At 41.6% G+C, this 9082-nt stretch overlaps 1 long non-coding RNA gene across 1 annotated transcript in view; it reads right to left on the bottom strand.

Annotated features, from left to right (window-relative positions):
* Positions 1-661, bottom strand: part of LOC115297942 — a 10932-nt gene extending 10271 nt beyond the window's left edge. Inside the window, exon 1 of the long non-coding RNA XR_003911533.1 lies at positions 573-661. This is a non-coding gene — a long non-coding RNA (uncharacterized LOC115297942). The remainder of the gene's footprint in view (positions 1-572) is intronic.
* Positions 662-9082: the final 8421 nt, after the last annotated feature.

Genomic DNA, 9082 nt, shown 5'->3' with positions numbered 1-9082 from the left:
TGCTGGGGTCCCGAGCCCGGGGCGGCGGCCGGACTGCCGGGAGCCAAACTTTGGGTGCCCGTGGCTGTGGCCGCGCTCGGGCTCCTGGAGAGGGCGCAGGGCGGGGCGGGGGGGGGAACCTCCGGGGGACCGGCTGGCAGGGGCGCTGGGACCGCGGACCCGCGCTCGCTCCCTCCGCCTGGGTTCTGTTATGAAGTTGGCTGCGTCTGAGAAGGATGACGGGGAAAGCAAATAGCAAAAAACGGTAGGAATCTCTCAAGATCTCCTTCCGGGCGAGGTCTTCCAAAGCAGGTGCCCGGAGCCCTGCTGTGGGCCGAGTGGCTTTGGGGTTCCGCGGTGGGGCGGAGGGGGCACAGTGCCGTCTGTCACGGGAAGGGACCGGGACTGATGGCCACGGGCGCCCTAAACTTCCGCGAGCCGTGCCCAGTGGCCGGTGCAGACACCATGTGACCGTTGGGACGAGGTCACGTCTTGGAGGTGGGAGCTCGGCGCTGTCCTCGGGTAGTTCGGCTAACTCCGGATTCTCGGGTCTGTTCTCTGCCCTGCGTCCCGCCCCGCCCCTCCCAGCACACCTGCCTTCGGGATGTGCTGCGTGGAAGCAATGGCCATATTCCTGCTTCGCGTAACTCCTCCCGTTACTAGGAACGTTCGCGTTGCACTTTCGTGTGTGCGCGCGTGCTTCTGTTTGCCGAGTGACTGACGTGGTAGAACAGCGTTTATTAAGTCGTTTTGTAAAAGGGGGGGTCCGTAGGTTGCTAGGGAAGCCGGGTTCGGATAAAGGAATCTCAATCACTTAGGGATGACCTTTCAAACAGAAATGGTGTTTATTAGTGTTTTTCTCTTTTTTTATTTTTTTAAAACCCAGTGACTTGCGCTTTGCAGTAAGCCCTGCAAATGGGTAGATTTGCACATGGGAAGATTTGTGCACACGTTGAAATGGTGGAGTGTGTGTGGGGGAGTGTGATGGCTTTGTTTTGAAGTATATTGCAAGGATTTCAAGTTCTCAGTTGCACTCGGAAGGCTGTATAATGTGTCGCATTTTTACAGCTGTAACGTTAATGAAAATGCATAATTAAAATGCACTAAAGCAACAGTTAAACTTTGTTAGGACGGAATATTTTATTCCTTGTTGGGAGTGAAAACGTTGGTACCTGTTTTGCATTTATATGGTTTATGAAAGTGTACAGGTCTTTTAGTGTAGAATTTCAGATAGGTTGTCACAAATTTTAAATTCATTGACAGGCTTCTGTTCTCTGTGCTCTGTGAAATGTGTAATATATCCATCATTTTTTATATCATATTGAAAATTCATATTACTGGGGAGATGTCACCATTTGACAAAAGCTCATGTATCTTGAAAATGAAAATTCTGGTGCTGCTATAGAGATTTCTGATGGGATGATGAGTTGGTCATATGCAAGGGAATATATTCTCTTGAATCTTATCAGATAAAATGTAACATTCTAAATGGAAGACTTAACGCTAAGCTGGAACTTGTCATGAGTACCATATTACCGCGGAGCTAGGTGAAGCGATTCCTAACTTCTCTGTAATTGTTTTTCTTCTAATGGTGTGTCATGGGGTTAGGCTTGGTCATGATATTTTGGGAGAAAAGTGCAACATTGACTAGTAAAACTCAGGTAGAGTTAGATAGCCTGAATTATCTATTTGGTCCTTACGTGAAACACCAGGTTCACATCTTCCAAATACCACTTTAATATGTTTTGGGGTTTCTTTCTTACACTATAGTGAAAATTTCTGAGTTATACTCGGCTTATTGGTGTGTGTGTGTGTGTGTGTGTGTGTGTGTATGTAGTTCTTCTAGCTTCCTAAAGTCTTAAGTCTTTAATTCTGAAAGACAGGTGGCAATGCATGCCTGCTTTATATTGCCCACCAAGGAGCCAGACAGGAGTGTTGAAGAAGGATGCCTTCCGAGATGGAGGACGGCGGGGTCATAAGTATCATAGGTGAGAAGTGTGTTGTGCCTTAGCTTTACTGCTAGACCTTTGACAGGGTTATTGATTCTGGTCATGTTTAGTTCAATATAGCCTCGTGTGTTAAGAGTTTATATTCATCAGGCTGAGAGGGGGAGGAATGCCCTTCTCCATTATAGCTTTTGTGGTTGATTATAGGTCTCGGTTTCTCCTTTGGAGTTATTTGTAGTCTCTTAGATTGATGGCTCTTGGACCTGGGTGCGCCTCAGAAATACTGGGGGGATTTGGTGACCCTGGATTGCCACAGCTTGCAGTCCAGGTGATGGTGATAGACACCAGAATTTGAGAACACTGACTTTGATTGCTTGAGGTCTTTGCTTATTCCAGTCCCCTGCTGCCTCCCCAGAGCCTCTCTGGCCTCACGCTCCTTGAACTCGGGTATGCATCGTAGTCACTGGGAGCTTTCAAACCTTGAAGCTGGGACCTCATTCCCAGAGTTTGAGGTGTGACCTGGGCATCAGATTTAAAAACTCCTCAGGTGTTCCAGTATTCAGTCAAGTTTGAGACCCGTTGCTCTAACCCTTTTAAATGAGATCACATGACCCAATTTCTCTCTTAACCTGTTGCTGGCCTTGTGGTTCTGTAGTATCCTGCTGCCCTGCACATCCCAGTGACCTTGGTACACTTTGACCCTCTTTTCACTTAAGCTTGTTCCATGTTTGTGATCCCAAACTTTGGAGTTTCTCCCTGATTGAATCAGCTTTTAATCACTCATTCTGTTTCTTCCTACTGTTGAGCCCCTACTTTGTGTTAGTATGGGGGTATATGTTAGAATCACCAGTGAAATTTCAGTGCAGTTATCTGGGCTCCACTTCTGACGGGGAGGATCTCTGGAGGATGAATTTGGGCGTTCCAAAAAGCTCCATCACCCCTGTAGGTGACACCTGTATCTTTAGTATCACTTATGGTTTCAGCCTTAGGTTGGCCAGTTCTGTACTCTCAAGCAATTCTCTGTCGTCCTTCGTCTGACTTCATGGGGTCTGGATGCTTTCCTGGACCCTTGCCTAGACCACTTTTCTCAGGCCTTTTTCCAGCTCTGGGTAAGATCTGTGAGTTAGACTTCTCTGCCACTGGTTTGCTGGAGAAATCACAAAATGGTGCTAACTGGTTTTGTTGCAAATCTGGCTTCCTTTTGGGGCTTTACTGTTTATATTGTTCCAGAAGCGCTTGGTTTCCCCTTTTCCTCTTAGGTCTTGGACTCCCTTTCTCTTACAACTTTGTAATTTGAGTTTCATCTGGAACTTGAGTTCCAGGCTACCTACTTCACTGGAGAGTCTTCACAGAGAGTGCTACACTCAACGTGCTCAGATACTGATTCAATTTTATTAGGCCACTGCATGTTTAACAGATGGCAACTGGCCACTTGGTTGGTAACTGTCTTGTAAATCCAATAATAAGCAATTATCACCCTCTATGCGGCCTTATGTATAGCCACCTGTAGCTGACCTTTATTGAGCCCTTCTAATGTGTGAAGCACTAAGTGCTTTATAGGTAGGCTCATTTACTTTTCACAACAACACCTGAGAGGTAGGTAGCATTTTTGTACTCATGGTACCTGTGGGGAAACTGAGGCACTGAGACTCAGGTCCTGAGACTAGTAGTGATGGAATGAAAATGGAAAGGCTGCTTGATTCACAGTCTGTGTCATAATCACTAGGTTGGAATGCCTCCCATATAGACCATGTTTTATGTGGGGAGGGAGAGCGGTCAGATCAGTACCAAGGAAAGACCGTAGTTGATGTTTCTAAGTACTGTATTGACTTACTGGACCTCACATTTCAGGGTACCTTATTTACTGTTGTTAAATTCCATTAGACAATTTGGAAAACAGAGAAGAGGAAATACGCCTAGACCCCTCCATACACCCATTCCTCTACCATAATAAAATGACAGTTGCCATTTTGGGGTTTTTCTTCACAAGGAATTTTTTTCCCATACTGTAACTTTCAAATTCCAATTGAGAATGGGTTGTGGTAGTCTGCTGGCAGATTTGAACACCCCAGAATTGACCACTAGGAGTGTACCAACCATTTCTTTGAGACCAGTTGGAAAATTTTTTTATCTGCTTTCAAGTACATGTTGTTACGTCCTTCAAATGAAAATAAAGAGGTGGGGCATGGAAGGTACAGAATTTTTGTTTGCTTCAGCATGCCTTTTATAAAACCACAGTTAACGAATTGTTAGCTACATGCTGGGATTATACCTGTGCCCTTAAATGTTGGGGTAAAACAAAGTGGAACTCTGACAAATGATGTAATTAATTGGAATCAAATAAGATGTTGTTATATTCCATCTACAAGTTGCTTTTATATTGTTTCGACTCTTTAGAGTCCTTTGATATATTTTTTAAAAAATTGTTTACTTTGAGAGAGAGAGAGTGCGAGCGAGTGTGCATGAGCATGTGAGTGTGCGGGCAGAGAGAGGGGGAGAGAGAATTGCAGGCAGGCTCCACACTGTTAGAGCAAAGCCTGACACAGGGCTCTGACTCACAGACTGTGAGGTTGTGACCTGAGCTGAAATCAAGGGTCAGATGCTTAACCCACTGAGCCACCCAGGTGCCCCCTTGCATATTTTTTTGTTGTGAGACATGGACTTGGGGCCTCTAGGTGTAATGTTGGTTGACTGAATCTTGAGATTGTAACATAGAGTAGGAAAACACAGAAGCTGGATTTTGACTAGGTCACAGATTAAATTTCTCCAAGAAGTAACGTAAGCAGGGGTTTTAAGAGTAGACCCTTGAAGTCCAGCTCCATGAAATGTGAGTAAAGCTGAATGAGGGTAGGAAGTAAAAATCGGGTTGAGAGGTATAGTATGATGAGGAGTTAAAGTAGAAGTATTTTTTAAAAAGTAAAGATGTTGATTTCAGTTTCATTCATTTAAACATTCCTACTCAGTGATGGTACATTTCTACCTAATGTAATTGAGTATTTCAATTTGTATAAGTTTTTTATTGTAATTAGACTCCAACATACCTATATTTTCTTAAATATCTCCCTAAGTTGGTAAGTCCCTTTTAATAAAAACATAAACATTTGTACTCATGATCCCAACAGACTGATATACTCTGTTAGCGGGGACAGAGAAAATGGTACCTCCTGCCATCCTTTTGTATTAGCCTATGAAATTAGTCTGAAAAAAATTTTTTTAAATATTATTTTCCGGAGAGCACAAGCAGGGGAAGGACAGAGAGGGGGGACAGAGGATCTGAAGTGGGCTCTGCGCTGTCAGCAGCAGCCCGATGTGGGACTCCCATCATGAACTGGAAGATGATAACCCAGGCTGAAGTTAGATGCACAGCTGACTGAGCTGCCCAGGTGCCCCTAGTCTGAAAATTTTCAGTGACTCTCTGAAATACAAAAGCCTTTCAGAGACGGACATATCCTTACCAGCCACTTATTGATCCCGTATCTGAGACCTGTTCTGAAGAAATATAGTAGTCGTCTTAGAACTTCAGTCTATTAACACTATTCTTGGTATAATCATATATAAAAATGGATAAATGATGTTATGGGATCACTGCTTTAGGAAACACTAGTTATTTATATATTTGCTATTCTAGTGTTTAGGTAGTCTGGCTTCTTGACAGCTCTAAAGCTAGAGACTCCTTGCCTTAGCCTGCCCTCCTAGCCTGGCCATCTTTTGTGGGTATTGGGGGGATGAGAATACTTTTATAAAGCTTTCCTAGAAACATGGATGTGGTGAATGGAAAAGGCCTTGGGCTAAGTGTCAGTAGACCTTGTTTTTATTTCATTCTGCAACTAACTTGTAATATGAGTAAGTCTGTTAGCCTCTCTGAGTCTGTTTTCTCACCTGTGAAAGGAAGGGGTTAGACTAGATGTTCAAAATTGTTTTGCTCTGATTCTCTGATCTTTTGTATGTTGTTATACCCTTTTCCTTTTTACCAGACTCTGTAAGTGTGTCTTCTGTCTGGGGATTCTATAACTCCATACGTCTTAGCTCTTAGAACCTAATTCTCTTCATTTTATTTTTGCCAGGGTATTTACAATGTCAAAGACAACTAAGAGGCAATACAGTATTTCTCCTGCTGTCTAACACATGATGTATTTACTTTAGACTGAAAATGGTTCATGTTCAAAACTTTAGGTTCTGTAAAATGAATTAGTGCCGTAATTTATCAGTGTAAGCCTGCAGTTTGGAGAAGTAAATTTCCTTAAAAATATGAAATGGTTATTTATCTAAGTGGCTGGAAGAATAAAGGGCAAGAGTAATTGAAATCTACTGGAGGTAATTAATGCAGAGAAATTTTAAAAGATTTGAGATAGTGATGATATAAGAATGCTTATATTTACAGGATAGTGACCATCAATAATTTAAAGAGATTGTAGATGGTGTTTGTTGATATTTCTGTGGTCAACTGAATGTTAAGTTGGTTAATTTTATTCCTTAGGACTTCCAGTAAATCAAAAGGCCCTCACAATTAACACACTGTTTTTTAACTTTAACAGGCTTAGCCGGCACTCTGTTGATATACAATGTCTAGTGAAGATAACCGCTATCAATTCAGTTTCTTGGCAACCTGTGTCAGTCAAGTAAATCTATTAATTTACTGATCTCTGCAGATTAACTTGTTGAACTAGGCTAAGACTATAGTTTCTACATTGTTTTTGGCTTTGCTAAGTATAAATTTGACAAGGACAGCCTCTGAAAATAGGGATTGTAGAGAATGGGCTACACTTGTGGGCCTATAGTATTACATGGACAAAATTAGCCTTGGGTGCCATGTTCTGTTGCCTTTTCTCCCTTTCAGAACTCTTTTTGTATTCTAGACATGATTCCTTATCATGAGTGGTTTGGAAGCTGTCATATATGAAAGCTTGATTTTACGAAGATGAATGATCTTTCCAAGGGGAAGAAAAAGATCTAGGGAGGTAACTGAAGAATAGCTATGGCTATGCAAAGAGGAGTGCCAGTAGTTACTTTTATAAAGAGTAACTGGTGGTGGGGATTTTAGCAACCCAAATGGATAACTAGTTAGGAAAAATTTAGATTTGGGGTAAGGAGGGATTTCTTAGCTTGTATCACATAGGTATAACCTATCCTACCTTGGATTAAGGATGATCATCTCCAGAGGTGGTAGTTTCTGTGGGTTCTTCAGTGATCCTTAATTTGTTTTGTGTATTTATGGGTTTCTTGTTAAGGAGGGCCCGTTTTCAAAGTGAAGGTCAGTTCTATCTTGCCTTCTCCTTAGGTGTTACATATGGTAGAAAAAGAATAGATTTTTATTTTGTGCACCAAGCCCTTCTATACAATGGATGTCAGTGTTGATTTAATACATGAACCACCAGATGGCAACAGAAAAAGTGTTTATAGAGGATATAATCTGTAGTTTTCACAGCTAATGTTTTGCCTTCCATGGTTATGCGACTTTTCAGCATACTTATGTAATACATAAATGTTTGGCTATGAGCAAGATCAGTTAATAATACCTGATAATGCTAATCACAACCAGGAAATAGAATACTGCTAAAGTATTACTAGAAGAAGACATTTTCTTTACATGAACACATGCATAAACTATTCCCAGAGGGAGTGGGTTTTCAAATATGCAACTTTATGATTTATATATTGTAGAGTCCTGCTTTTACTTCTAATGTTTTTGTTTAGTTAGCCCCATAGTAAGCTGTGATGATTTGCAGAACATAAAAGAAAATAGGGCTCTTACCCTTCAGCATTTTATGTAGCACCTTTAAAAGAAGGAGATACATGAGGTTATAAACATTGAACACATTTGTATATTTTTGGGCCAAAGGTATTTTTACTTTATGTAGAATTTGTTTTATTTTTGCCTTGTAGGCATGTCCCCTTTTTCTAAGTGTGTCTTGTTGGCTCTTCTAAGGTTTTGTTTTCCTTTTTCTTAGCTAAGACTCTTGGCTGCAAGCTAGAAATTCAGTCTGAACTACTTAAGAAAAAAAGGATTTCATTGGAGGCATCCTGGGGTATCACAGTGTAACAAGAAGAATACCTTGAAACTTGGCAAATTTAGGATTCAGCTCTCCCTTTGGAATAACTAGAGCCAAGTGTTGAAAACCTCTCAGATATTGTCCTCTCTGTCATCCTCTCAGTTTGCTTCTGTTCCTGTATTGGTGTCCTTCTTGACTATCACTGAAAATTGACCTTACATTCGTGACTCAAACCCAGGTATCATCAATCTTTGCATTTGTAATGCTTCAGAACCTGAAATAAAAGATTGACTTAAAGCTTTGGCCCAGAGTCCAAAATCTGTTAAATGGTCAGATGAGTATTTTAAAAGCAGTATCTTGATGGGGGGAAAGAACATTTTGGTTGCAAAACTGAGAGATTGGGAAAAACCAGAATGAAGACTATAGACAAGTTGGGCTGTATCAGCAGTTGAGGTGAGAGAACATAGTAGGTTAGGCTAGGTTGGTAGTGTTGAGGATGGACTGAGGTGGATGAAGTAGAGAAAGATTTAGGAGATCAAAACACCAAACCAAAAAAAGGATGGGATTTGGTAATAGGGTAGTTCTGGAGGGTGAATGATCACATGTCATGGGTGATGTGGAGGTTTTGCTGGCTTGCGTGACTTGTTGGTTAGGGCAGTCAGTGGCTGAGGTTGGACCACTTTGGTTTGGGCAGTATCATCATGATTTTCATTTTGGGTATATTGACATGAGGTTTTTTTGAGGAATCCAAACAGCTATTAAGATGGTGTTGGATATGCGTTTTTCAATCAGAGATGAGGTCTGGGCTTTTGCTGTAAGTATTTATGGTGAAGGTATAGAATAATTTTTAAGAGGATGGGATTGACATAAAATAAAACTGACTCAGTCACTTGTGCTAGCTGTGCTTCCTAGGGCTGGCTACTTAGTCATCTTTAAGCATTATTACTCATCCCTGAAGTCAGTATAGTAATTGTACCTGCTTGATAGATCTACAGTGAGGATCAGTTACCAAATACATAGCACACGTCCAGTCAGTTTCAGGTTGTGGTCTTATTATTTACACTTTTGTGGACAGGAATCATGTCTCATTTACCTATTCTTTTCCTATACGACTGGATATTAATGAGCCATTGTAGGACAGAGTGGGAGGTGTGAGCAATTGACATG

This window comes from Suricata suricatta, chromosome 8 (assembly GCF_006229205.1).
Source record: "Suricata suricatta isolate VVHF042 chromosome 8, meerkat_22Aug2017_6uvM2_HiC, whole genome shotgun sequence".
NCBI lineage: Eukaryota > Metazoa > Chordata > Mammalia > Carnivora > Herpestidae > Suricata > Suricata suricatta.
Note: the sequence above shows the minus strand (reverse complement) of the source record. Positions and strands in the feature narration are given on the sequence as shown.